The 27,017-nt window shown below is 45.5% G+C and overlaps 1 long non-coding RNA gene across 1 annotated transcript in view; it reads left to right on the forward strand.

Annotated features, from left to right (window-relative positions):
• LOC127043068 (uncharacterized) overlaps positions 1-27,017 on the forward strand; it is a 37,405-nt gene that overhangs the window by 159 nt on the left and 10,229 nt on the right. Inside the window, exon 2 of the long non-coding RNA XR_007772136.1 lies at positions 962-1,040. This is a non-coding gene — a long non-coding RNA (uncharacterized LOC127043068). The remainder of the gene's footprint in view (positions 1-961; positions 1,041-27,017) is intronic.

Raw genomic sequence — 27,017 nt, forward strand, 5'->3', positions numbered from 1 at the left:
GGTCAGCAGTGTAGTACATGGTAATAGTTGATGGATTTTTTTGGTTTTGGAGTGGGGAGGAGGGAAGAACTAAGGATAAATGGAAGGTGGGTTTAATATTATCTTTAATAAATCAAAAGTATTCTCTTAATGTGAAAAGGCTAAGTTAATTACATTTTGGGCAGGATTCTATGTTGCAGACTGGAAATGGGAAAACAATTGTACCTGTCTTGAGAAAGATCCCACAGGTCTATGCACTGGCAAATGCACACTGTACTCATCTATACACAATATGGGTCTAATTCAATTAAGTTAATGGAGTTGCACCCATTCACAGAGGGCTGAATTTGACTCCATCTATGGATGTATACACTTGTGTGTGAAGGGAGAGTACTAGATACTGCTTTATGTTTTGCTGGGGAGATGGAAAGAAAAGAAAGTATAATGGAAACAGAGCAACCAGCATACACAAACATGGTCTAATACAGGGGTCGGCATCCTTTCAGAAGTGGCGTGCCGAGTCTTCATTTATTCACTCTAATTTAAGCTTTTGTGTGCCAGTAATACATTTTAATGTTTTTAGACGGTCTCTTTCTGTAAGTCTATAATAGATAAATAAACTATTGTTGTATGTAAAGTAAATAAGGTTTTTAAAATGTTTAAGAAGCTTCATTTAAAATTAAATTAAAATGCAGAGGGCCTGGACCGGTGGCCAGGACCAGGGCAGTGAGAGTGCCATTTAAAGTCAGCTTGTGTGCGGCCTTCGGCATGTGTCTATAGGTTGCCTACCCCTGGTCTAATATATAATATATGTGCTGCAGTCAGGAAATCTCCCCTCACTCAGGACTTCGAAATACTATAGGTAATATATGTGGCACTTCAGTTGAGACGAAGTACATATCTCCAAAGGCGAAAACAGTCTCTGTTCGTGCACACTGATTTTTTTTTCTTTTTCTTCTCTGGCTTTGCAATTTGAAAATAGCTTTCACGTGGAAAGTTTTTCAATAAGCTCCATCCAGCCAAGAGAATTCTGGGTCTGTTAACAGGATATTTACTTTGAGGTAAATGCCAACTTTGGTCAAGGTTTATTGCAGTTAGTTATCTGTGGCTATGTATTAAAAATGTACCATGTGGAAAGAGAGACTGAAATTATGGCTATTTCCTGCCTGCTCACTCTCCCCAGGAAAGCTGTCTTTTGAGGCCCTCTGCACCAGAAAACCTAGTGGAATACTGGAGGGGAAATTTCGCTCTCTCTTCGTCCTTTCACCCTATTACTTCCTCCTCATCCCAATAGCTGTGAGCATGCCTGTGAATTGTCTGTTATTTTGAGGAATGTCACTCATTTTAGTCCCAAAGTTAACTACATTCCAGACAGATTGCATGCTCCCTTCACTTTTATTGTTGAGATTTATTGATGTTATCAGTAGCCATACAAACAAGTTTACACTCAAGGGGCAAATTCCTCAGCAAGTTTCCTACATGAATGTTTTGTGCCCCTTATTTTGTGTCTTTGACGCATGTTGTCTCCAAGATGGGCCTTGCCAGGTTGAAGGGTATGTCTGTGAGGATTAAGGTAAAATACATTGCTGATGTTCAAGAAAGCTGTCACAGCCACTCACCATTCAGTGCTCTAGAGATGTGCACATCCTCAAATGACTGAAGACCTGTAGTGCTGTCATTGAGGAGAAAGAGTAGAATAGAGTGAAGCGGTGAATTAATATGCTTGTCTTTCACCTCTAGAAGCCTTGACCTGTTTCAAACTTGGATTAGAGTTCACAAGTGAAATGAGTATTATAATCTTGACTTAGTCTCTGGTTGACATAAGTCCCCATCAAAAACTGACACACAATTTGTTTCCAATAGAACTGCTGCCTCTGGAAAGTTGTCAGTGCCAAAGAGGTGCCAAAGGTGTTTCAGTTCAGCTGTAAAAGAAGCTGACAAGTTGGTGAAAGGATTTGCACTGCAACTGCCTGTGCTATATGTTACTGTGGTCCATGACAAGAACTTCCCTGTCTCTGCAAAATTCAAGGCCATGTGGTCACGAATTGCCATGCAGAAGACTTAGGCTCAGTTCCCTGTTCTGGTCTCTTGATCCCTAGCCTAGCCAGGAAGGCTGCAGAGGCAATGGCCCAGATCTTCAAAGGTATTTAGGCACCTAACTTCATTTGAGTTCATGATTATCCCCCAAGTGGAAGGGAATATTGTGCATCATGTACTAGAAATTTTTTTGACTCATAAGGAGCAGTGTTTTGGGATTGCTGTCCAGTTGTTCTTGGGCAGAAGGATATTGCTGTGATGTGGGCTTTAAGGAGGAGGAGCATGAAGATGAGAAAGTGGAAGACTCCTCAGTGGAATGGAAGACTCCCCTTGCCCCATTCCCAAGAAAGAAAAACAAAGCAGTGCTTACAAACTGTAAACATGATTACAAATTATCAAACCACCCAATTATGTCAAGTGCTTTATAGTGCAAAGCCCCTTCCTAATAACAGATGAGTTAAGCCATGTTCTTTGTTAGGAACACTGCTCCTAATGAACAATAAACAGGTAATTGTCCAAACAGACAGATAGCCATGACAAGGAATACCCCACTGTTTTTTAGCAATATCATTTCTCAGTTAGTTAGGGGCTAGAATGTTGTAACCTTGCAAACTGCACTGCCCCAAAAGCATGCTAGGGACTGCCTCTGACAGTCACAATTTGTTCTCCCCTTGTTCCTGGGAAAAGTAACTCACTATTGCCCATGGCCAATAGAAGATTACTTTCCTTCAGAGGTGACTTACTAAGGTGACTTAACTCTGCTGGCCATTGCATTGGGGAAGAAGAGTGAGTGAAACTTCAGGTAGTTCACACAGGAACAGTCAGACACCCTTCTTCCCTGAGCAGGCTCAATGGACAATTAACAGTACTGACCTATGTAGATCAAAACTTCTCTTCTGGAGAAAAAATGGAGAAAGGGCACCGACCAAACTTACACTCTATGTGAAATCTGGATCCTCAGATAGTGCTTAGGTATTGTGCCTTTATGGATTCAGCAGATCCTGGATACAGATCTGAGGTCACTAGCATGCCTCTTATCCGAAGTACTGTAACACAGTGGAACCCACCATTTAAACAAAGACCTACTAGAAAAATAGCATTTTGGTGGAGCAAAGGTTATCTGCCTAGTAGGTTTGTGCTGTTTCTCTGTGACTCCATTGTTTATGGATATACCCATCAGTGGCTTTATCAGGCTTGAGGAGCTCACTCACCCAAACAGCTTGTAAACCACTTTTGCCTGCTCCCTTATTCCCCAGGAAAATGAATTTCAGTGCATGTATCATGCAATGCACTGTGTCTCAAATGGCAGAGGTCAACAAGTCTCTCCTTCTCCACAAACTGATTTCTTGCTGAGTCTCAAATATCCATTTGTAATGCACATTGGAAGCAGAGCTAAGTATCAGTGAGATTCTAGCCAGAGAAGTGACTTAAAAATGATAGTGTATAGTCCTGGTCCCATTTTTATTGCCTCTTGGGTGATTTCTGTAGCCTTCCAGTTTGTTCTGTGTACCAATGAGACTATTTTTCTGTCATTCCCATAAACTCAAACTCTGATCTGAAAAATCAATCTTTGCTCTTTCTGCCTCTTGCATTATAAAAAAGGAATCAAAGATTCTGTAACCAGAATTTAGCTGGCACTTTTGCAGATGACACAGAAGATAGCCTTTTATACCTCCAAGGGATCTCTAGCTAACTATTGAAAATATTAAGTTTTAGTCACTAAGATAAGCAGATATAAGTCAGAGACAAACAGAGAATAAATGCAAGGCCAAACCTGGCCCCCACTGCATTTGTTCTGTGCCACCCTGCCAAAGCATAGCAACAACAGAGCCAGTTACCCAAGGATTCCCCTAGCACTGGGCAATCCCCAGGTCGCAGAGGTGCAGCATAGGCTGGTGTAGTGCTGGCTTTCTTGAACCTCTGGTGTTAGGGCCATGTAGGGGGTTCTTTGGGAGTGTGAGTGGAACATGTTGTGCTCCAGAGAACCTCAGTTTGCATAACAGCCCTGGGGGAGGGGGAAGGGAAGGAAGTATCTACAACTAGCATAACACAGAGCAGTGCTGAAGCCAAACTCACCCCCAGCATACTTCAAAGGCATCATGGAAGTGCCAGGTGTCTCAAAGGCGCTTCTGTTCCCCCTCTGTGGCTGCACTGTACAGACCTGGTGTAGCTCAGGATTGGGACCTCTATTTTATTAAAATGCTTGTGTCATCAGTAGAGTGCTGAACCTAGCACTCCTTCCATCTCGCTGCCTATGTGAGCTTATTTGGGGAGAGGAATCACAGTTCCCTTGCTTTTGGCTCCTGTTGCTTTCTGTCTGCGAGAGATATTATCTCTGTTAGTATCTGAGCACTTGCCACATAAAATCAGTCAATATCAGCATAATCAGAGAAGACCCTAGTAGACTTCATGGCATCTCTAGCACTTCTCTCTCTTCGGGGTAAAAACTCTGCTTGGGGTAATATTTTAGAGTCGTTGATCTCTATTAAGGAGAAATGGGGCTTTAGCCTCACCTGTGACAAGATCAACTCACCTTCCCACCTGGGAAATAATGAATGAAGTAATGAAGTGATCTGATTAATTCAGGATAAGCCTGGGGATACCAGGGAGGGAGGGACAGATTCCTGGGTTAGTCCTTGAGGAAAGGAGAGTGAGTAGGAGCTTAACACGCTAGCTAGTCAGTCCGGGAATGCTAGAAGCCTGGAGAGCTGCAGCTGGGTGGAGAAAGCATCTGTAGGTGAGTGCTGTAGGGAATAAGGGTCAATTTGAACAGAACCCAGCAACAGGAAGGAGAGCTTGGGGCTCCTGATTCCAGAAGAGTGAAGTGCTTGAGTGACAGGCAGATGCTGGGGCAAAGAGAAGCTAAAGAAGGCAGGGCAAGTATTGTCTCCAGCTGCTCAGAGAGCCGAAAGAAATAGTCCAGGGGTGGCCAACCTGTGGCTCCAGAGCCACATGCGGCTCTTTAGGAGTTAGTATGCGGCTCCTTGTATAGGTGCCAACTACAGGGCTGGAGCTACAAGCACCAACTTTCCAATGTGCTACAGGGTGCTCACTGCTCAACCTAGGTCCTGGCCCCAGTTTATTCCTTCCCCCAAGGTCCCTACCCCTTCCCCTGAGCCTGCTGCGCCCTTGCTCCTCCCGCCCCCGTGCCCCCTGCACACCACAAAACAGTTGATCATAGTGGGCAGGAGGTGCAGGGATGGAGGGTTTGGTGCTGATCAGTGGTGCCACTGGGGGGTGGAGAGGGGAGGAGAGCTGACTGGGGGCTGCTGATGTGTTACTGTGGCTCTTTGGCAATGCACACTGGCAATGCACACTGGTAAATTCTGGCTCCTTCTCAGGCTCAGGTTGGTCACCCTGAAATAGTCTCTTAGGGAAGGAGGCTGGGCCCAGCTGGAGTCAGGGTGGAAAATACTTTATTTATGAGTTGATTTGAACTCAAAGTAGACTCTGAATAGGGGACTTTTGTTTCATAGCTTTTGGATTATGTGGAGTTCTTTAGGGCTGAATAGAAGAGGAAACTGAGGCAAGGTGCTGCAAGCTGCCCCTGGTAGGGAATATTTTTTTTTAGATTTTTATTAACTTTCCCTCTTCTAATTATTGGTTGGAAGGGGTGTATTGAGTGAAAGGGGGTGTCAGTGTTGTGAGGCTTCTTTAAAGAGGAAGGATTTGCAACATTTCCTCTAGATAGCCTGATCCCCTTGACTGAGAATGCTTTGTCACCACCTTTCACATCTATAGTTCAGGACTTTGCGCTCTGCATTGCCCCAGAGGAATACAACTACAGTGGTGCTTCACAGCTCAAAATTCAATCTTTAGTGTAGCTGGGGCTTGATCTGTTAATTGCTTTGAAACACTCAACTCCCTTAAAGTCAGAAGTTCAGTTCCCTTTTTGAGTGGCCCTAAGAGTTAAATCAACTTAGAATTTTCTTCCTTGTCCCCTTTGCTCCACCCATTCTTGGTCTAAATACTAGAGTTGGTTGGGAATTTTCTGTTGGAGAAGCAGCAAAGAATCCTGTGGCACCTTATAGACTAACAGACGTTTTGGAGCATGAGCTTTCGTGGGTGAATACCCACTTCTTTAGATGCATGTGTGACACATGCATCTGAAGAAGTGGGTATTCACCCACGAAAGCTCATGCTCCAAAACGTCTGTTAGTCTATAAGGTGCCACAGGATTCTTTGCTGCCTTTACAGATCCAGACTAACACGGCTACCCCTCTGATACTGTTGGAGAAGTATTCTGATAAAAAATGCCCTGGCTGCTTATCTGGAAAGGTCTGGTTAATTTTGCTTTGGACCTGTAGAGTGAAAGTACATTGACAAGAGCCACCTACGTAGGGAAGCAGTGAGCTGAGAAATTCAATTTTTGGTTCTCCCCAAAATTCCTTCCTGTGTGGGGAACCTTGCATTTCCTACTTTTTGTCCTGCTTTAGGATGAACTCTTTACAAAACTCTGTGTGTGGGTAGGGACTCCAATTTCCTGTCCAACTCTACTAACCAGCACCCTTGCCCCTTCAGCTGTTTCTCCAACTCATGTCAATGGACCTTCTCTCATACAACCTCTTATACCTGAAACCCCTTTCTGACTGTTAGCCATTCTTCCACTCTCTACACATTGGAACCTCTCTTAGTTGTAGAATTTAAGGCCAGAAGGGACAACAAGATCATCTAGTTTGACCGGTATGTCACAGGCCACCAACACCACCCAGCAGCACCCCTATAGCCTCTTAATCTTTCCTCAAAGTAGTTGTTGCTTAAGAACAGGAGGATGGAAATAAGCGTGTACACATATGCGCTGTTAACGGCATGATGTTGCTGTAACCCTTGTCCTTCATTCTCACAACCACTCAGTACTTGTCACCATCATTTATATCCAGTCCTAGCTAAGGGTTCAATTCTACAACCCTTTACTTACATTAGTAGCCCTCATGCAAGTATTCCATTGAAACCACTTGAGTGAGTAAGGACCACTCCAATGAACCAGGGTTTTCAGGAGTGGGGCCTTGAGTAGTTGTCATGATCATTGTCAGTAAAGCATCTTGCATACCAATGGCACTGTCTAAATAAGAAATAATAACTATTATTTCTGCTACAAATTAGCTATCTAGTTAAACACAGTATTAATCCATCATAATTGGCTCAAATCATCCTGAAACTGTGGGAGTGTTTTTGATCCAGATCTGAATTTGACAAATTGTCCATTATTAACAGAGATCTGCTTCTAAACCTGGATCTAAACATCTTTGATCTCTAGTGTTTCTAAATCCAGATGAGGATCCAAATACTGCAACTTGCGCTTATTAGTCATGGCTACATTGACAACCATGTTGCTGTCTTTTTTGTGTTTAGTTTAAAAAATAAAATAAAACTTTCAGTGGTTTATTTTGTTTTTCAGAAATAAAACTAGCATACTGTAATGTTAAGTGAGATACATGTTGTCTTTGAGGTAAGATGACTTTTGTGGGATAGCCAGAGAAACTAACCTGCATTGAAATGCTGTCACTTTAGACCTGTATCTGTTTCTATCATTGATGCAATCTTCAAGATGACAATGAATAAATTCATTGTTAAGTCTTAAGATCATCTACAGCAAGAATCATGTTTCTTATCACAGAAAACCATGTCAGTGGAAGTGAGCATTACCAAATACAACCACGTTTAATAACATCAGCAGAAAGTTGATAGCATGCCTGGGAATGCAGCCAAGGACCTAAGCAGCTAAGGGATTAGCCAAGGAGGGACCTACTTTCAAATGCGTTTTCAAAAAGAGACTTAAGGCTTGAGGTGTCACAACAATATGTGAAGGCATTAGAGTAGAACCTCAAAGTTACAAACACCTCGGGAATGGAGGTTGTTTGTAACTCTGAACAAAACATTATGGCTGTTCTTTCAAAAGTTTACAACTGAACATTGACTTAATGCAACTTTGAAACTTTACTTTGCAGAAGAAAAATGTTGCTTTCCCTTTATTTTTCAAGTCGTTTACATTTAACACCGTACTGTGCTGTATTCTTTTTTTTTTTTTTGTCATCTTTGCCATTGCCTGATCGCACAATTTCAGTTCCAGATGAGATGTGTGGTTGACTGGTCAGTTTGCAACTCTGATGTTCATAACTCTGACCTTCTATTGTAGTTTCCTGACTCATAGAGGTGCCTATCTTATTATAAAGATATGGGCACCATATCATTGGGGTGACATGGCCTCCGTAAAGTTATATGTACAGAACTAAGCTCCAAGTTAAAATGTCCTGTCCAAATGACCTTACCACAATGAAATCAGTCACACTTTATTCAGTGTTTTGTTTTTTTTAAAAATCCCATTGCTAATTTTTTTCTGAATTAGTCCAGAGAAACTTTCTTGGACATGATTAAGGTTGCAGAGAGGCCAAAAGGGTATTTATAGAATAGAAGAAAAAGTTTCAAGGCCTCTTCAGGTTAAGACATAAGTAAGCATGTTAGCTCAGATCCTCAAAGGCATTTAGGCACCTGTCTACCTTTTGAGGACTTGGGGCATTAGGTTTTAGGATATGCCTACACTATGAACATTAGTCAAATTTATAGAAGCTGATTTTTTTTTTAGGAAGTGATTTTATACAGTTGATTGTGTGTGTTCCCACTAAGCACATTAAGTCAGTGGAGTGCGTCCACAGTACAGAGGCTAGTGTCAACTTTCGGAGCGTTGCACTGTGAGTAGCTATCCCACAGTCCCCCCAGTCTCCGCCACCCATTGGAATTCAGGGTTGAGCTCCCAGTGCCTGATGGGGCAAAAACATTGTCGCGGGTGGTTTTGGGTACATGTCATCAGTTGCCCCTCCCTCCGTGACAGGAATGGCAGACAACCATTTTGCGCCTTTTTTCCATGCAGATGCTATACTACAGCAAGCATGCGGTCTGCTCAGTTCAGCCACTGCTGTTGTGTCCTGGGTGCTGCTGGCAGCAGATAGTACGATAGGACTGCAAACCATCGTCATGCTTCCGCTGTCACTCTGCTGTCCTGCAGACACCATACCATGGCAAGCATGGAGCCCACTCAGATCACCGCAGCAGTTATGAGCACTGTAAACACCTCGCGCATTATCCTGCAGTATATGCAGCACCAGAACCTGCAAAAGCAGGCGAAGAGGCTATGGCAGCGCAGTGATGAGAGTGATGAGGACATGGACACAGACCTCTCTCAAATCATGGCAATTTGGTAATAGTGCAGGTTCATGCTGTGGAACACCAATTCTGGACCTGGGAAACAAGCACAGACTAGTGGGACTGCATAGTGTTTCAGGTCTCGGATGATTCCCAATGGCTGCGAAACTTTCGCATGCGAAAGGGCAGTTTTGTGGAACTTTGTGACTTGCTTTCCCCTGCCCTGAAGTGCAAGAATACCACGATGAGACCAGCCCTCACAATTCACAAGTGAATGGCAATAACCCTGTGGAAGCTTGCAATGCCAGACAGCTACCGGTCAGTCGGGAATCAATCTGGAGTGGGCAAATCTACTGTGGGGGCTGCTGTGATCCAAGTAGCCAATGCAATCACTGAGCTGCTGCTATCAAGGGTAGTGACTCTGGGAAATGTGCAGGTCATAGTGGATGGCTTTGCTGAAATGGGATTCCCTAACTGTGGTGGGGCGATAGATGGAACCTATATCCCTATCTTGGGACCAGAGCACCAAGGCAGCCAGTACATAAACCGAAAGAGGTACTTTTCAATGGTGCTGCAAGCACTGGTGGATCACAAGGGACGTTTCACCAGCGTCAACGTGGGATGGCCGGGAAAGGTACATGACACTCGCATCTTCAGGAACTCTGGTCTGTCTGAACGGCTGAAGCAAGGGACTTCCTTTCCAGACCAGAAAATAACCGTTGGGGATGTTGAAATGCCTATAGTTATCGTTGGGGATCCAGCCTACCCCTTAATGCCATGGCTCAAGAAGCCATATACAGGCACCCTGGACAGTAGTTAGGAGCTGTTCAACTATAGGCTGAGGAAGTGCATAATGGTGGTAGAATGTGCATTTGGATGTTTAAAATGTGCTAGTGCAGTTTACTGACTCGGTTAGACCTCAGCAAAACCAAATATTCCCATCATTATTACTGCTTGCTGTGTTCTCCACAATATCTGAGAGAGTAAGGGGGAGATGTTTATGGTGGGGTAGGAGGTTGAGGCAAATCTCCTGGTGGCTGATTATGCACAGCCAGACACCAGGGCAGTTAGAAGAGCACAACAGGGCACGCTGTGCATCAGAGAAGCTTTGAAAACCAGTTTCATGACTGGCCAGTGAGTGAAAGTTCTGTTTGTTTCTCCTGATGAAAACCCACCCCCCTAGTTCACTCTACTTCCCTGTAAGCTAAACACCCTCCCCTCCCACCTTCGATCACCATTGGAAAGTCAATAAAGTCATTGTTGTTTCAAATTCATGAATTCTTTATTAATTAGTCACAGGAATAGGGGGATAACTGCCAAGGTAGCCTAGGGTGGTGGAGGAGGAAAGCACCAGATGAGGTAGGGGAGGAGGGAAGGACAAGGCCACACTGCACTTCAAAACATATTGAATGCCAGCCTTCTGTTGCTTGGGCAGTCCTCTGCGGTGGAGTAGTTGGGTGCCCGGAGGCCCCTCCTCCCGCCTCTGCGTTCTTGGGCAGCTGGGTGAGGAGGCTATGGAACTTAGGGAGGAGGGCGGTTGGTTACACAGGGGCTGCAGCAGTGGTCTGTACTCCTGCTTCCTTTCCTGCACCTCAACCATACACCACAGCATATCAGCTTGATCCTCCAGTAGCTTCAGCATTGTCTCCTGCCTCTTCTCATCACACTCCCGCCATCTCTCTTCTTGATCCCACCACTTCTCATCTCGCACGTCCCTCCTGTTCTCGTGTTCATTTTTTGTTTTCCTGGACTCTGACATTGTTTGCCTCCACGTATTATGCTGGGCTCTTTCAGTGCGGGAGGACTGCATGAACTCAGAGAACATTGCATCGTGAGTGCATTTTTTTTACCTTCTTATCTGCACTAGCCTCTGGGATGGAGATAATCATGGTAGCGCTGAAACATTTGCAGCTACAGGAGGAAAAAAGGGAGAGTTGGGCTGACCATTTAAAATGGGTTGGCCATTAAAAGGAGGGGCTAAGATTTTCTGGTTAATGTGCAGCACAAACCCAACTGAACTCCCCCTCACACCCAATTTTCTGGGATGATCGCTTCACTGCTCCCCCCACCACATGGCTAACAGCGGGGATGATTTCTTTTCAGCCATAGGCACACAGCCCAGCAGGAATGGCCACCTCTGAATGTCCCCTTAATAAAAGTCTCCTATTTCGACCAGGTGACCATGAATAATATCACTCTCCTGAGGATAACACAGAGAGAGAAAGAATGGATGTTGCTTGACTGCATTCCAGTAGCTTTACTGGCCGTGAATACATCCCAAGTCTTCAGGGAAAATTAATTATTAAACACTCTTGCTTTTAAACCATGTATTATATTTACAAAGGTACACTCACCAGGGGGGCCTTCTCTGCCTTCAAGATCCAGGAGCCCAGGTTGGGAGGGTAATGTCTCTAGGGTGATAAACAGTTAATGGCTGTCGGGCAGAATGGTTTCTCCACTTGTCTGCTGTGCACTATCTTCAGCCTCCTCCTCATTATCATCTTCCTCATCCCCAAAATCCTCATGCCTGTTGCATGAGACTCCCTTGCAGGAGTCCACATACAGGGGTGGGGTAATTGTAGGGGCACCCCCTAGAATTGCATGCAGCTCATGATAGAAGTAGCATGTCTGGGGGTCTGACCCACAGTGGCAGTTTGCCTCTTTGGTTTTTTGGTAGGCTTGCCCGAGCTCCTTAAGTTTGACGTGGCACTGCTCTGGGTCCCTGTTATAACCTCTGTCCTTCATGCCCTTGGAGCTTTTTCAAATGTTTTGGCATTTCATCTTTTGGAATGGAGTTCTGATAGCACAGATTTGTCTCCCGACACAGCGATCGGATGCAGTACCTCCCATTCAGTCCATGCTGGAGCTCTGTTACGATTCTGGGACTCCATGGTCACCTCTGCTGATGAGTTCTGCATGGTCACTTGTGCTGATCAGCTTGCCACTCTGGCCAAACAGGAAATAAAATTCAAAAGTTCGCAGGGCTTTTCCTGTCTACCTGGCCAGTGCCTCTGAGTTGAGAGTGCTGTCTAGAGCGGTCACAATGGAGCACTCTGGGATAGCTCCCGACACCAATACCGTTGAATTGCATCCAGACTACTCCAAATTCGACCCGGTAATGTCAATTTCAATGCTAATCTCCTTGTCAGGGAGGAGTACAGAAATCAGTTTTAATACTCCCTTTAAGTCGACAAAAATGGCTTCATCGTGTGGACAGGTGAGGGGTTAAATCAATCTAATGCTGCTAAATTATTCTCTCTCACACATCAACATAAGCAAATCTCCATTGATGTCAGTGGAGCTACACCAGTGTACAGACAGCTTTCATGAGGGCACAATCCAGTTCAGTGTGCCAGATCCATTAGTGTATTCTGGCTGAATGCCTCCGGTGAGGCAAAGTAGCCGTAACGCTGATTAACTGAGCTGTTAAGCTGGATGCCTGGATCTTGCGCATCACTGGAGCAGCAGAAAGCAGCTGGAGCATTGTAGCGGCTCCATCCCTGAGGCCTGGTCCCCATGCAGTTATTTCTACTCACATACTTACGGTGATTAGGCATGTGAGGTGGGTTTTTTTGTTTTGTTTTTTTTTTTAAACCAAAATAATTATACTGGTAAAAACCCCCATTGTGGACTCAGTATAAGGCACTTTTATGATACTGTAGGGTGACCTGATGTCCCAATTTTATGGAGAGAGTCCCGATTTTGGGGTCTTTTTCTTATATAGGCTCCTATTACCCTCCACCCCCTGTCCCGATTTTTCACACTTGCTGTCCGGTCACTCTATGATACTGGCATAAAGGTGCCATTTACTGGTATAGATTATTCACCTTCTTGTATGGGAATGGCTTTACGGGTATAACTGGCCCCACATCAGGGGAGCTGTACTGCTCAGACTATACTGGTATAGTTCAAGTGGTGCATCTCTTTCATGTACATAATGCCTTTGTTGTGGACAGACATGAGGGTGGCTTCAAGCTGTTTTGCTGAATGGAAAAAAATATTGTGGCTCTGGAAGGAGGAAAAGAGGAAAATAAGAGATAGTTAACCCCTTCTTAATCTGTTTTTAGTAGGTCAGACAAAACTCTGGATTTCTGGAACTAGCATTCAGTTCTCTGATTAGCGGCTTTATCTCTGGCCACAGCTTTTGAAAACATTTCCCTTTTCCATCTTTGCTTTCTGCAAAAACATTGTCTTCCTACTGCTCAAGGAGCTTATGGAACTGATTACCATCTGAGACTGGGAGGAAGGGAGAGGAAGATAATAGTATGTAAGCTGATAAAAGCTGCAGGAACATCTATAAACAATCATGCATGAATTATAGCTTCAAGAACAAAAGGAATTATTGAGTGACTCAGAAAACGCAGATGGGTTTGAGTTTGACCATTTTTATTTCTCTTTCTTTCCGGTGTCTTGGATCCCTTTCAAGTGTCCCTGATTTTGCATGAAGAATTCTTCTTCTCCCCTTAATGTACATGGTGGTGTTTGTCAATAACAGAACAGGGAGATCAGCAGAAAAGATCAATTAAGGTGGAGCAGGCTGCTCCACCCTTGTGCTCCAGCCTTACTCCATGGACCAGTGTCCAGCAGAGGATGAGGCCATGACCCCGCCGCCTTTCCATACTAATGTTCAGAGTCCTGCTCCATCACAAGCAGCCCTAGGACATCCTAGAATATAGGGAGCACAGCAGGGAGCAGCTACGCAGGGGAGGGAGAAACTTCTCTCACCCCAAAGCTCTGAGAGTCTCTGGCTTGCCCACACACTCGGAATTCATCAGACAACTACAAACCAATGGGCACGTTCATAAAAATCAAAGCTATTTCTGGATAACTTGCACACAGAAAAAAAGATTAAAATTGAGCAGATAAATGTTTTCATTACTGCTCTCCCTGAGCAAGTCAATAAGGATTAGGTTTAAAAAGATCACATGGCACGCTGAGCATGATGAAGAATGTACGGCTATTATTTTGTTTAAGTTTTGCACCCATCAGGAAATGACCTCAGAGGTAAAAATCATTATTTCCGAGAGAGTCCTGAGGGAAATCAGTCAGGACTAGAACGAGCCGCCAATGTTTGCATGCAGTGTTGTATCTATAACTACACATGAAGCATGGACTTCAAGATCATCATGACATACATGTATGACTGCAGACATGTGAAGGCTGAAAAGGTTAACTTCTCATTACACCAATGAATCAGGAAGGTTGTTACAAGCAATGGAAGCTGAATCTTTGAAAACTTTTTGGTCTGCATTTCTGCTCTAGCAGAGCTGTAACAACGTTGTCTTGATCAATGGAAAGAACTGTTAACCACTCCTGCTAGTAAATTTGACAGCCAATTTGGAATTTCAGTTATTAGATAGTGATACATAATATACAACCACATTCTTCCATTTTTCTAATGACGTCATTAGCTTATTTTCTATATAGTATAATATGCATTAAAGGAGCATCTAGCATTCCCAACTGAAAGATGAGCCCCTTGGTGCTTTGCCTTGTACAAATACACAGCGAGACATTCCCCACACCAAAGAGCTGACAGCTGAAATAGACAAAGCATGTAAACCTTGCCCTAGGTTACACTGTATTGTTCTTTAGCTGTTATTGCCACTTTCAGGAATGGTACTTCCTGCGGTAACCTTGATAGTGCCTTGTCTAATCTGAGACCAAGTGACTAGTGATTCAGCATTCTTCAATTTCTGGGTGCCCAACTTGAGACTGCTTAAGGGAACCTGAGTTTGAGAAAGCTCTAAGTTCTTGATTCTCCATCAGTCAGCCTCTTTAAGGTGTGTCAAGTTAAGCACCCAAAAATGGAGGCAACCCAAAATCATTAGTACCTTTTTTAAAAACCTTGGCCTTGGTTTTAACCTGTCAGGGGGCCAAGGCCATTTAAAAGCGATGTATAAAAATAGTTTCTACAGTTTCCAAGAACACACTTGTTTAGCTAGAAGTATGTTTAAATTCAGTTTCAAAGCAATCTCCTAGCATGATTTAAAAGTTCAGTGTAGATGGGACTTAAAGATGCATTTAAGAGTCACTAAGGAAGAGTAGCAAATCAAAACACAAACCTGACCTACTTACTGACTTTTACACCTCCCTCTGTATTGGAGGGGTGTCATAGTATAATTCCCAATTCTGGACCTTAGCGTCCAGGATATGGGTACTAGCATAAAGTCCTCTAAGTTTAATTACCAGCTTAGATTCTGTAGTGCTACCACCAATCAGGAATTCCAGGGCCTGATACCCTCTGGTCCCCCAAACCCTTCCCTGAGGGCCCCCAAGACCCAGATTCCTTGAGTCTCACAACCAAGGGGAATGAACCATTTCCCTTCCCCCTCCTTTCTTCCTCCCAGCTCTTTCCCACCCTGGGTACACTAGGAGACCACCGTGATTCAACTTCTTGAATCACCACCCCAAGAGGAATGTTACCTTCCCCCTCCCTTCTTCCCCGGAGAGAGATACAGAGATAAACGCAGAGAGCAGGTTTTTCTTCCCTCCTCCCTTTCCTTTCTCCCACCAATTCCCTGGTGAGTGCAGACTCCCTTCCCTGGAGTCTTACAAAAGATAACCAAAAAATCAATTAGATTCTAAAGAACGAGGAAAACTTTAATAAAGAAGGAAAAACATAAAAATTGTCTCTGTAATCAAGATGGTAAATATACAGGGGTTTTTTTTAGCTTATAAACAATAGAAAGAAGCTTTTTCCAGCAGAAATACAATTTAAGCTACTTCCAGCAAGTACACATCTGCAAATAAAGAAAAACAAGTTAAAAGACTATAACAGCCTTTTTACTTAGTCACTATTCTGAATAGATAAGAGACTGATGCAGGGAGATTGGCAGAAACCTGGTTGCACCTCTAGTCCCGTCCAGGACCCAGAGAGAACAATGCACAAACCTCAAACTCACAAACAAAGGCTTCCCTCCACCTAGATTTGAAAGTATCTTGTTTCCTGATTGGTCCTCTGGTCAGGTGTTTGGGTCCCTGTTTGTTAACCCTTTACAGGTTAAAGAGACATTAACCCTTAACTATCTGTTTATGACAAGGAGCCTTTCTGAATTATGTTGGCTCCCATCAAGGGCAATGGACTCCATCCAACATGTATCTGCAGCTTGCTAGTCTACCTGTGAGAGTGGTAACACTTTCACTTGCATTTTTGTTTTTGTAAATTGACGCTTATTTGGGGCCTGATCCTGTACCATTGACATCAAGGGGAGTTTAGCTATTGATTTTACTGAGAGCAGGATTAAACCCTTTCTGAGGAAAGACATAGAAAGAATGGGACTTTACTCATTTAGCTGATTTAATTCAGAAAAAGAAACAGTAGGAACCTGCATGGTACCATTAACCTTACAGTAGTTCAATTTGCCGAACATTAGCTGACAATCTTTTTCAGTCGCCTAATTCTTACTGTCATGAGGAAATCCATTTCCTGCTGGGACATGAACACTTGATCTAAAATTCAAAACCACCTGATTTAAAGGAAAATTTCCATTATCAGAGCTGGAGGAGTGCTGCAAAAATGTCAGTACGTATTTGTTTGCATATTCAAGAGAATTTACTTTTGTCTGCACCACGTCGTTTGTTTTCTGTGAATATTCTGCCAGAGGAGTTTACTCACAGGGATATTGGTACAAAACATAAAATGTAAGCCAGAAGTGAGCAAACTATGGCCCGAGGTGACTGCATCCAGTTCTCCAAATATTTTAATCTGGCCCTTAAGCGCTCAGTGGGGAGCAGGGTCTGGGGCTTGCCCTGCTCCAACGCTCCAGCCAGAGAGTGGAGTCAGGGGTTTGCCTCACTCTGTGCGTGCCATGGCAACCCCTCAGCCCCATCCCGGAGACCTCACCCCCTCCCACACCCCAAACCCAATTTCATGAGCATTCATGGCCCGCCTTACAATTTCCATACCCAGATGTGGCCCCCGGGCCAAAATTTTCCTACCCCTGGGGTAAGCAATACTGGAGAATATTAACAGAAAACAACCAGTCAGGGATTAGAAACATACCAGGTAACCAGTAGCCAAATGTTTCAAAACTGAGTGCCTAAAGTTAGGCAGCAATAAAGTTAGGCACCTCTGGTTGATGATTGGCCTGTTTTTTTCTGGGAAGCTGAGCAGCTGTAGCTCTTACATGAGGTATCATTTGTTCACATGCCTAAGTGTGGATCTTGCTACTTAATTCTAGGCACTGAAGTTGGAAATTTGGTGAGTGTGTTCACAACACAACTCAAATTGGACCAGATACTTGGAACAAACTGGCCACAAATAAACTCTAGACCATGAAGTGTTTGAGGAATTTATTAAACAAATAATTCTGAATGATAAATACAGCTAAGAAAATAGTGATCTCCTCCTCAATGACTTGCAAACAGAAAGAGATCAAATTCATCCAGTAAGTTATTCATTACAAATTGTTTACTGAGGCTGATATTCACCCCGTGCAGAGACGAGCACAAGGCTTATGCACCACTTAAGCCCCACCTAAATCCTGGGAGCTGAGAAATATGACTAACATAATTTAAGTGATGCATAGGCCTTTTGCTGACCTGTCGATACACATCATTGTACACCCTCAGGTCTACTATCCAATAGCTTTGAAGTCACTTGTCACTAGCAGAAATTATATACTTTAAAAAAAACAACACAAATCTCTCAAACAAGGACCTGATTCAAACATAGTCAGTTGAATTCAGCGAGCTTTGCATCAGTTCTCAGATGCACAAACAAACATTTCCCGCCTCCCTTTTCAACATTGGCCCCTTCTGGAATTTGAGTCAAGAATTTTCTGTTACCTTTTCTTTATTTACTCAAGGAGGACAACGTTCCACTCAATTCCACAAGAAAGGTGGCACTGGCCCTTTAAGAGAGGCCAGCACACCTGTGTCTCATCAGCTGCCCCCCAGTAGGGTTTAAGTGGGCCCATAAAATGGAGAGAGATGGAGACCAAGGGGTCAGTCATGAAAAGGGCATGTAAGAGACTGTAGGAGGTGTCTGAAGGAAGATGAAAGTGGTTCCTGGGGAAGATTGAAGGCAGGACTATGGTAGAGAAGTTGACGGCTACCTCCCTGAGCCAGGGCTGGAGAGAGCTGATAGCAGAAGAGCAGCAGAGAGAGTTGCTTGCTGACTTCTAAGGTAAAGCTGAGGGCTGATGTCAGGGAAGCATACCTGCCTCCCTGAGGTATCCATGGAGGAGAGCTGGAAAAGGTTAACAGGACAAAGGGAAATATGACTGCTCCTCTGGTGAGGATGCACTCCCAGAATAGGGGGTGGGGGGTTCCAACTAGGAAGCGCTGGGTTGCACTCTAGCTGGAAGGGCTGGGGTGACTGTTCTGGCAATAAGACAGGAGACGACTGAAAATGTGAGGTAGAAAATGCCAGAGAGTGATATATGGGGTATTGAGAGATGAGATGACTTTGGATTTTAGGACTACAAACACATACATGGAATAAATAGACTGTCTTGGGGTGGTTTTTACAAAAATCATAATTCAAGTAGTCCATAATAAATTGGCCCCAAGGAGGGGTATTAGTGAGTCAAGAAACTTGGTGTAGAATTAATGGAGACTCTGCAGAATGGACACTGAGGCAGGCTCTCCTGTTGTGTGCTGGAGTGAGCACCAGGTTTTGAATGCTGTCCTCTTCTGGAGGACAGTCCTTGTCAATTTTGAGCCCTTCTTCCTTGAAATAATCTTTCTGTGCTTGAGAAGATGAGCAAAATGCAATGTGCAGATACAAAATACTTCTCAAAGAGTTTTTTGAAGATGTAGCTGCCCAACTTACAGTGATGTTAATAGGACTAAATCCTCATACTATATGTAACTTAAATAATTTAAGGACATGTCTTCCTTTATCTTATTATCCTCTGATCAATTGGCTATCGCTTGGTATTTCCTCATAGGAAAAGAATTCATTTTGCACTTATCTTTGTTAGTCATACTGCCATCCTTATCACTAAATGCCTCCTTGATCTTACAGATAGGATGCTGGTTTTAAAATCTTCTCTCAGACTGTCCAGCTGTGCTTCCAGACGCATAGGAACACAATTAGTGGGGCAGTGCTGGCACAACGCCATAACGGTTTTTGTTGTAGAGAAATTGCATTGAGTTACTTGCAGGACAGCCAGCTGCTTCTTAGCTTTGTCCAGTTGTACTAGTGCCACAACCACTGTTGTGCTCTGCTCTGCTGGCCAAAAGCTCAGTGGATAGCATAGTGTGGGGAATCCAGTCTGAAAGTAATCTCTGACCCTAGGAGGGACTTAAATATCAAAAGTAAGGTGATTCTAGTCTCCACTGATGGGGAGAGAGAGGATGCCTCTCTCATGCATTTGCCTAGCACATCATTTGGGGAAGTGTTACTCTACTTGTTGATGAGTCCTTCTGTCCATGAACCTGCGTGCTGAGATACAGCCATAATGATGGTTTGCATATAGGGAGATGGCAAACATCATGGCAGTGGCCCAGAGCAAAGGGATGGCCCTATTGAAGTCAACAGGAGTCTTGTCATTGGGCTAGAATGTCACACTGTGACACCTATTTGGACTGGCTACAATCCTGAAATACTTTGCACAGGGAAGGGAGAACTCTTTGGTGTACTTCATGGCCAGGCTCAGGCCAGCTGAGGGACTGCTTACACCCAGATTCCTGGGAGCCATTGGCTGTGAGTATGATGAAGCTGCTCTAATCATTATGAAAATCAAGAGTCTGAATGTCGGCATAAACATCCTAAGCTGTAGCTAAAGGAGAGAAGAGAGGATTTTCTCTCCACGTGGACAGCCATTAGCAGGTGATGCAGCATGTAGATTTTCAGAGAGATGGCTGAAAATTGCTATTCTCTGGACCCCACCTCAACAAAAGAAAAAGATTAATGGGAAATGTTCCATAGCTGCTCTGCATATCCTGCCATCTCATCTACAGGCTGCATGCAGCTTCTTCAGTGGGTGGCCATTTCAAAAGGGCTAGTCACCTGTGGGCAGGGAGTAAGAATAGGAGAAATTGGTGATAGTCAGATATTTCTCTGTAAATAAACAATGTCATCAAAATCCCATTTCCCTGAACAACATACAAAACAAACTGCAGGAGAAAGTTCCTGTGTTCACTGTTCCAAGCCCCTTGCCAGCCAACACTCTGTACCCAAAAAGCTTTTTCTCAGGTCCCTGTTACCAGCCTTCTGTGACTGATGGACCACAGGGACAGAAGCAGCAAGAGAAAACTATGCAGGCAGTATGGGTTCTATCTCTCAAACACACCTAGACAAAAGCAGTTCCGCCAATCCAAACCCTAGCTACTGCATTTGAAACCCCTTAGGCCTGGTCTACACTACGAGGTTAGGTCAAATTTAGCCGCATTAGGTCGATTTTATAATGAATGCGTCTATGCAACCAACCCCATTCCGCTGACCTAAAGGGCTGTTAAAATTGACTGCTGTACTCCTCCCCGATGAGGGGAGTAGTTCTAAAATCGACCTTCCTGGGTCTAATTTGGGGTAGTGTAGATGAAGCGCTGTGAAATTCGATGGTATTGGCTTCTGGGAGCTATCCCAGAGTGCTCCAATGTGACCGCTCTGGAAAGACTTTCAACTCCGATGCACTAGCCAGGTACACAGAAAAGCACCAGGAACTTTTGAATTTCATTTCCTGTTTGGTCAGCATAGCGAGCTCAGCAGCACAAGTGACCATGCAGTCCCAGAATCGCAAATGAGCTCCAGGATGAAGTGACTGGGAGACACTGGATTTGATTGCAGTATGGGGAGAAGAATCTGTGCAGGCAGAACTCCAATCGAAAAGAAGAAATGTTGATATATATATGCCAAAATCGCACAGGGCATAGTGGAGAGAGGCTACACCAGGGTTGCACAGCAGTGCCACATGAAAATTAAGGGGATCAGGCAAGGCTACCAAAAGATAAAGGAGGCAAACGGTCACTCTGGGTCAGAGCCCCAGACATGCCACTTCTATGCCATTCTAGGAGGGAACTCTACCCGTACTTCAACACTCTCTGTGGACACCTGCATGGTGGCAGCCTCACGCAACATGGATGAGGATTTTGTGGAGGAGGAGGAGGAGAATGCGCAGCAGGCAAGCTGAAAATATGTTCTCCCTGGCAGCCAGGACCTTTTCCTCACCCTGGAGCCAATAATCTCCCAGGGCCTGTTGTTTCTGGACGCTGGAGGCAGAGAAGGCACCTCTGGTGAGTGCATATTTGTAACTACACTACAGGGGTTAAAAGCAATTGTGTTTAATGTTTGATTTGCCCTGAGCAATTGGGATGCATTCACTGCCAGTATAGCTAATGGAAAAGTCTGTTAGAGTGTCTGGGGATGAAGAGGGAATTCGCCAGGGACATCTCCATGAAGCTGTCCTGGAGGTACTCAGAAAGCCTTTGAAGAAGGTTTCTGGGGAGGGCTGCCTTATTTCGTCCTTCATGGTAGGACACTTTACCACACCAGGCCTGTAGCAAGTGCTCTGGAATCATTCCAGCAAAAAGAATGGTAGCGGATGGTCCTGGGTTTTGGTAGCATTCATGCAACATTCAGTCTTTATCTTTCTGTGTCAGCCTCAGGAGAGATATCGTTCATGGTTACCTGGTTGAAATAGGGGAAATTTTGTAAGGGAACAGTAATCCCCTCTGTTTGGTGATCCCCGACACATTAGACTCTGGGCATGCTTGGCTGTTTTCACTTGGCTAAAAGGGATCATTCCAGAGAATAGCAACACGAGGAGGGAGGGGTGTGCAGCACATCCACCCCAAAACCACAGCCCCTCCTTTTAAACGGCAAACACAACCAGCATTGGTTGCTATGGGAAAGGAGGGCACTGTAGTTTGAAGCTTTTCACACATGTTATGAATGCGGAAGAAGCCAACCTCACGTATCCTTCGGCTTACCATGGCTGCCTGCAAACTGAATTCTGTTGCCCAGCCATGTGTAATGTGTCACCATACCGGCAGGCGCGCAATATAAAAGGCAGAATGTGATCTTGTACCTAAAACACATGTGCTATGAATTGCTTGATTCACTGTGAAAGAGTCTCCCTTTTGTTTTTAGAAATGTATCTTAAAAGTCTACTCTCCCTTTCTTCCCCCTGCTGCTGCAAATGTTTCTATGCTCCCTGCATCATCTCCGTCCCTGAGGTTATCGCAGATTAGAAGGTAAAAAAAAATGCACTCACGATGACATCTTTTCGGAGCTCATGCAATCCTCCTGCACTGAGAGGGCACAGCTGAATGCATGGAGGCGTTCAGTGACAGAGGCCAGGAAAGCCTTCAGTGAGTGTGATCAGAACAGGCAGGAGGAGATGCTGAAGCTAATGGAGCAAACAAACATGACGAGGCATCTGGTGGAGCTGTAGGAAAAGCAACTAGAGTACAGACCACCGCTGCAGCCATTGTATAACTTCCTGCCCTCCTTGCCAAGTTCCATATCCTTCTCACCCAGATGCCCAAGAATGTGGCTGGGGTGGGGGGGAGGGGAGCAGGGTGGGGAGGCTCCGGGCACCCTGCCACTCAACTCCGGGGGATGGCTCAAGCAACAGAAGGCTGTCATTCAAACAGCTTTGATGTGTAGTGTGGCTAAAATAAGCAATGTGGCCTTGTCCTTCCCTTCTCCCCCACCCCACCCTGTTATTAAACCCTTTGTACACCCCGGCTTCCTTTTACTACTCAGTGTTATCAGTGATCAATTATTTTTAATAAAGAAAGAATGAATGGATTCAGAACAATAGAGACTTTATTTCCTGTGCCAGCTGTGGTCAAATGGGGCTGGGGGATTGGCTTACAGGGAAGTACATTCACCAAAGGCGGTGGCTTTGCATCGAGGACAAACACACACAACTGTCACACCATAGCCTGGTCAGTCATGAAACTGTTTTTCAAAGCCTCTCTGATGTGCAGCGTGCCTCGGTGTGCTCTTCTAATTGCCCTGTTGTCTGGCTGTTCAAAATTGGCTACCAGGCGATCTGCCTCAACCTCCCACCCCGCCATAAACGTCTCCTCCCTACTCTTACAGATATTATGGAGCAAGCAGCAATAACGATGGCAATATTGCTTTCATTGAGATGTAATCTACTCAGCAAACTGTGCCAATGCCCTTTTAAACGTCCAAATGCACATTCTACCACCATTCTGCACTTGCTCAGCCTGTAGTTGAACTGCTCCTTACTGCTGTCCAGGCTGCCTGTGTACGGCTTCATGGGCCACGGGAGCAAGGCGTAGGCTGGGTCCCCAAGGATAACTATTGACATTTCAACATCCCTGTAAGCCGGTTGTGTCGGGGCTCGTCCCCCTCAGGCCCGGCGGGGAGCCAGGGTGCCTCCTTACGCACTGCAGTCCGGGTCGGCTTAGCCCCTCGGCAGGTATTGAGCGGGGTATAAGGTCTGTAAACAGGGTAGAGCCCCGGCCCTCTAGCCTGGGTCGGGGCTCTCAAAGTCAATAAGCCCCGGCCCTTGGACAGGGCGGGCAGCAATAGTTCAGGCTCAGGCCTCTAGCGGGGCTGAGCAAACACAGTATCAGCCCAGGCCCTTGGACAGGCCGGGCAGTAATAGTTCAGGCTCAGGCCCCTAGCAGGGGCTGAGCAAACACAGTATCAGCCCGGGCCCTTGGCTCGGGTGGGGCACCAAACACAAGTCTAGTTTGCTCTGGCCCTCTGGGTCAGGGCAGCGCAGTGGCAAAGTCAAAGGGGCCCAGCCCTTGGTCCGGGCGGGGCACCAAACACAAGTCTAATTGGCTCTGGCCCTCTGGGTCAGGACAGAGCAATGGCAAAGTCAACGGGGCCCAGCCCTTGGTTCGGGCGGGGCACCAAACACAAGTCTAATTAGCTCTGGCCCTTTGGGTCAGGGCAGAGCAGTGGCAAAGTCAATGGGGCCCAGCCCTTGGTTCGGGCGGGCACCAAACACAAGTCTAATTTAGCTCTGGCCCTCTAGGTCAGGGCAGAGCAGTGGAAAAGTCAACGGGGCCCAGCCCTTGGTTCGGGCGGGGCACCAAACACAAGTCTAATTAGCTCTGGCCCTTTGGGTCATGGCAGAGCAGTGGCAATAGGCGGGAAGAGGGGGAGTCTGCAACCCGGTTACGGGTGGCAGGGGGAACGCAGGCCCTCCCACTCCACTGCGTTCCAGCCCGGGGCCCTAGCAGCGGTCAAGACCCGCTGCGGTCAGTGGGGATCCTGGCCGCAACACACTGACATGGGTTCGGGCTCTTCCGGAGCCAAACCAGGGTCGGCTACCCCCGGGCCACTTCCAACCTCCCCCTCTCTGGGTACCTGGTTCTTGCCGGCGTCGTCTGGTGCGTCCCAGACCATAGGTTCCTCCGGGTACCGGTCGGGAGGAAGCTCAGGCCACTCCTCGGGGTATCGGGCACACGGCAGATCAGGCCGACATTCCTCCCGGTACTGGGTCTGAGGCAAGTCCAGCCAGCGCTCCTCTAGGTAGTGGGCGCGAGGCAGGTCTGGGCAGCGCTCCTCCGGGTAGTGGGCGTGGGGCAGGTCAGGCCAGCGCTCCTCTGGGTAGTGGGCGCGGGGCAGGTCCGGCCCGGCGGGAGCCCGGGTACCAGCGTCTGTCCTCTCAGGCAGCCTGCCTCCAACTGAGCGCTGGAGCCGGGCTTTTATACTTCCTGTCCCGCCCCTTGACTTCCGGGGGGCGGGGACAGGCCGTGCTGACTCCGCCCACTGAGGCGCCTGCTCTGGCTCGTCCCCCTCAGGCGCGGCGGGGACCCAGGGCGCCTCCTTACAATCCCTAATGGTAATTTTCTGGTCTGGGAAGAAAGTCCCTCCTTGCAGCTTTCCGAACATCCCAGGGTTCCGAAAGATGCGAGCGTCATGCACCTTTCCCAACCATTCCACGTTGATGTCGGTGAAATGACCCTTGTGATCCATTAGTGCTTGCAATGCCATTGAGTTTATGTACTCTTTGGCAAAGTGGTCCAGTGCCAAGATAGGGATATGTGTTCTGTCTATCACCCCACCACAGTTAGGGAACCCCATTGCAGCAAAGCCATCCACTATTACCTGCACATTTCCCAGAGTCTCTACCCTTCTTAGCAGAAGGGTATTGATTGCCCAAGCTACTTGGATCACAGCAGCCCCCACGGTAGATTTGCCCACTTTGGATTGATTACCGACAGACCGATAGCAGTCAGGTGTTGCAAGCTTCCACAGGGCTATCGTCACTCTCTTCTCAACTGTCAGGGCAGGTCTCATCTTGGTATTCCTGCACTTCAGGGCATGGGAAAGCAACCCACAAAGTTCCATGAAAGTGGTCTTACACATGCGAAAGTTTCACAGCCACTGGGAATCATCCCATACCCGCAACACTATGCAGTCCCACCAGTCTGTGCTTGTTTGCCGAGTCCAGAATTGGCGTTCCACTGTATCAACCAGCCCCACTGCTGCCATGCTGTCCCAATTGCCACATCCCCGTGCTTTCAGGAACATCTGTTTCCATGTTCTTCTCACAATCTTCCTCGTGCTGGTGGCTCCTAGCTAGGCTCTGCACATACTTTAGGATAATGCACAAGGTGCTTGCAATGCTCATAAAAGCAGTGTCCAGCTGAGCGGGCTCCATGCTCGCCGTGCTATGGCGTCTGCACGGATAACCAGGAAAAAAAGGTGTGAAATGATTGTTTGCCGTTGCTTACAAGGAGGGAGGGAAGGGAGACTGACGACTTGAACCCAAAACCACCCGCAACAATGTTTTTGCCCCATCATGCATTGGGAGCTTAACCCAGAATTCCAATAGGCAGCAGGGACTGTGGGATAGCTACCCACAGTGCACCACTCCGTGAGTCAGTGCTAGCCGTGGTATTGAGGACGCACTCCACCGACTTACTGCATTTAGTGGGGACACACGTGATCAACTGTATAAAATCAGTTACTAAAGATCAACTTCCATAAAATCGATCTTGTATTGTAGCATAGACATGCCCTTAGACCACATGGCTAAGCTTCAACTCAAGTTTTTTCATGGTCCTGTGTTTTGGGTGCTGCTGCTGTGTTTCAACCACTTATTTACAATGAGTTCTTTATGTTTATCCTGAAAGGAAGGCAACAACTATATCTGACCCATAACATTTAGTCCAAACCATAACTCTCATACTTATTCTATACTTATGGAAAGAGAGGGTCTTCTTTTAGGGAAACCTGTCTCCGACAATGATCCTGGCCTTGTGGTGAAAATCATAAAGAAGTAAAGAGCATAAAATATATAGACAGCTGAGATTTTAAAATTATTTTTGGCTCTTAAATTATTGTAACCCAGGAATGTTTTGCCTGTGGCACTCTGTATGCCACAAATAGTATATAGGATTATCCTGTTAGCACTAATAAGCCCCAAATTTCAAAACATAAAGCATTTGACAACAGTTCAGGGATTATTTTGGCTTCAGTGAAGAAATGTAACTATTATAGCTCTAAAGCCATGAGATTTGATGATGGAGAATTTATGATCTATTCATGTCCCAACACTAATTATAAAAGAAAAGATCCCAGAATTACCAGGTTGTAGAGTTCTAACACAACTTAATAAAAACACTTTACATTTTTTCCCCAAAGTGTTTTTCTTTTCTTTTCTTTTTTTTTTTTTTTTTTTTTTTTTTTTTTTGTGTGTTTGTGTAGTATAAATTATTTTTATGGCCCCAGACGAATTATCTGCAATAATTTATCCTGCATACAATAACGCCTCTTGGTGAGGACAGGTCTAATCAACTGTACTGAATCCCTTGTCATTGAATCCAAGCAACTAACCTCTTGACTCCAAGAGATAGTTTATATTGTCTGAACAAAAGGCACAGCCTTGAGGGGCAAGTGTTTACTTCTTCCTAATAAATGGAGAATAATAGATCTGTAAATGTTTTCTGCTATTCTGCATCAAAATGAAATA

This window comes from Gopherus flavomarginatus, chromosome 1, assembly GCF_025201925.1.
Source record: "Gopherus flavomarginatus isolate rGopFla2 chromosome 1, rGopFla2.mat.asm, whole genome shotgun sequence".
NCBI lineage: Eukaryota > Metazoa > Chordata > Testudines > Testudinidae > Gopherus > Gopherus flavomarginatus.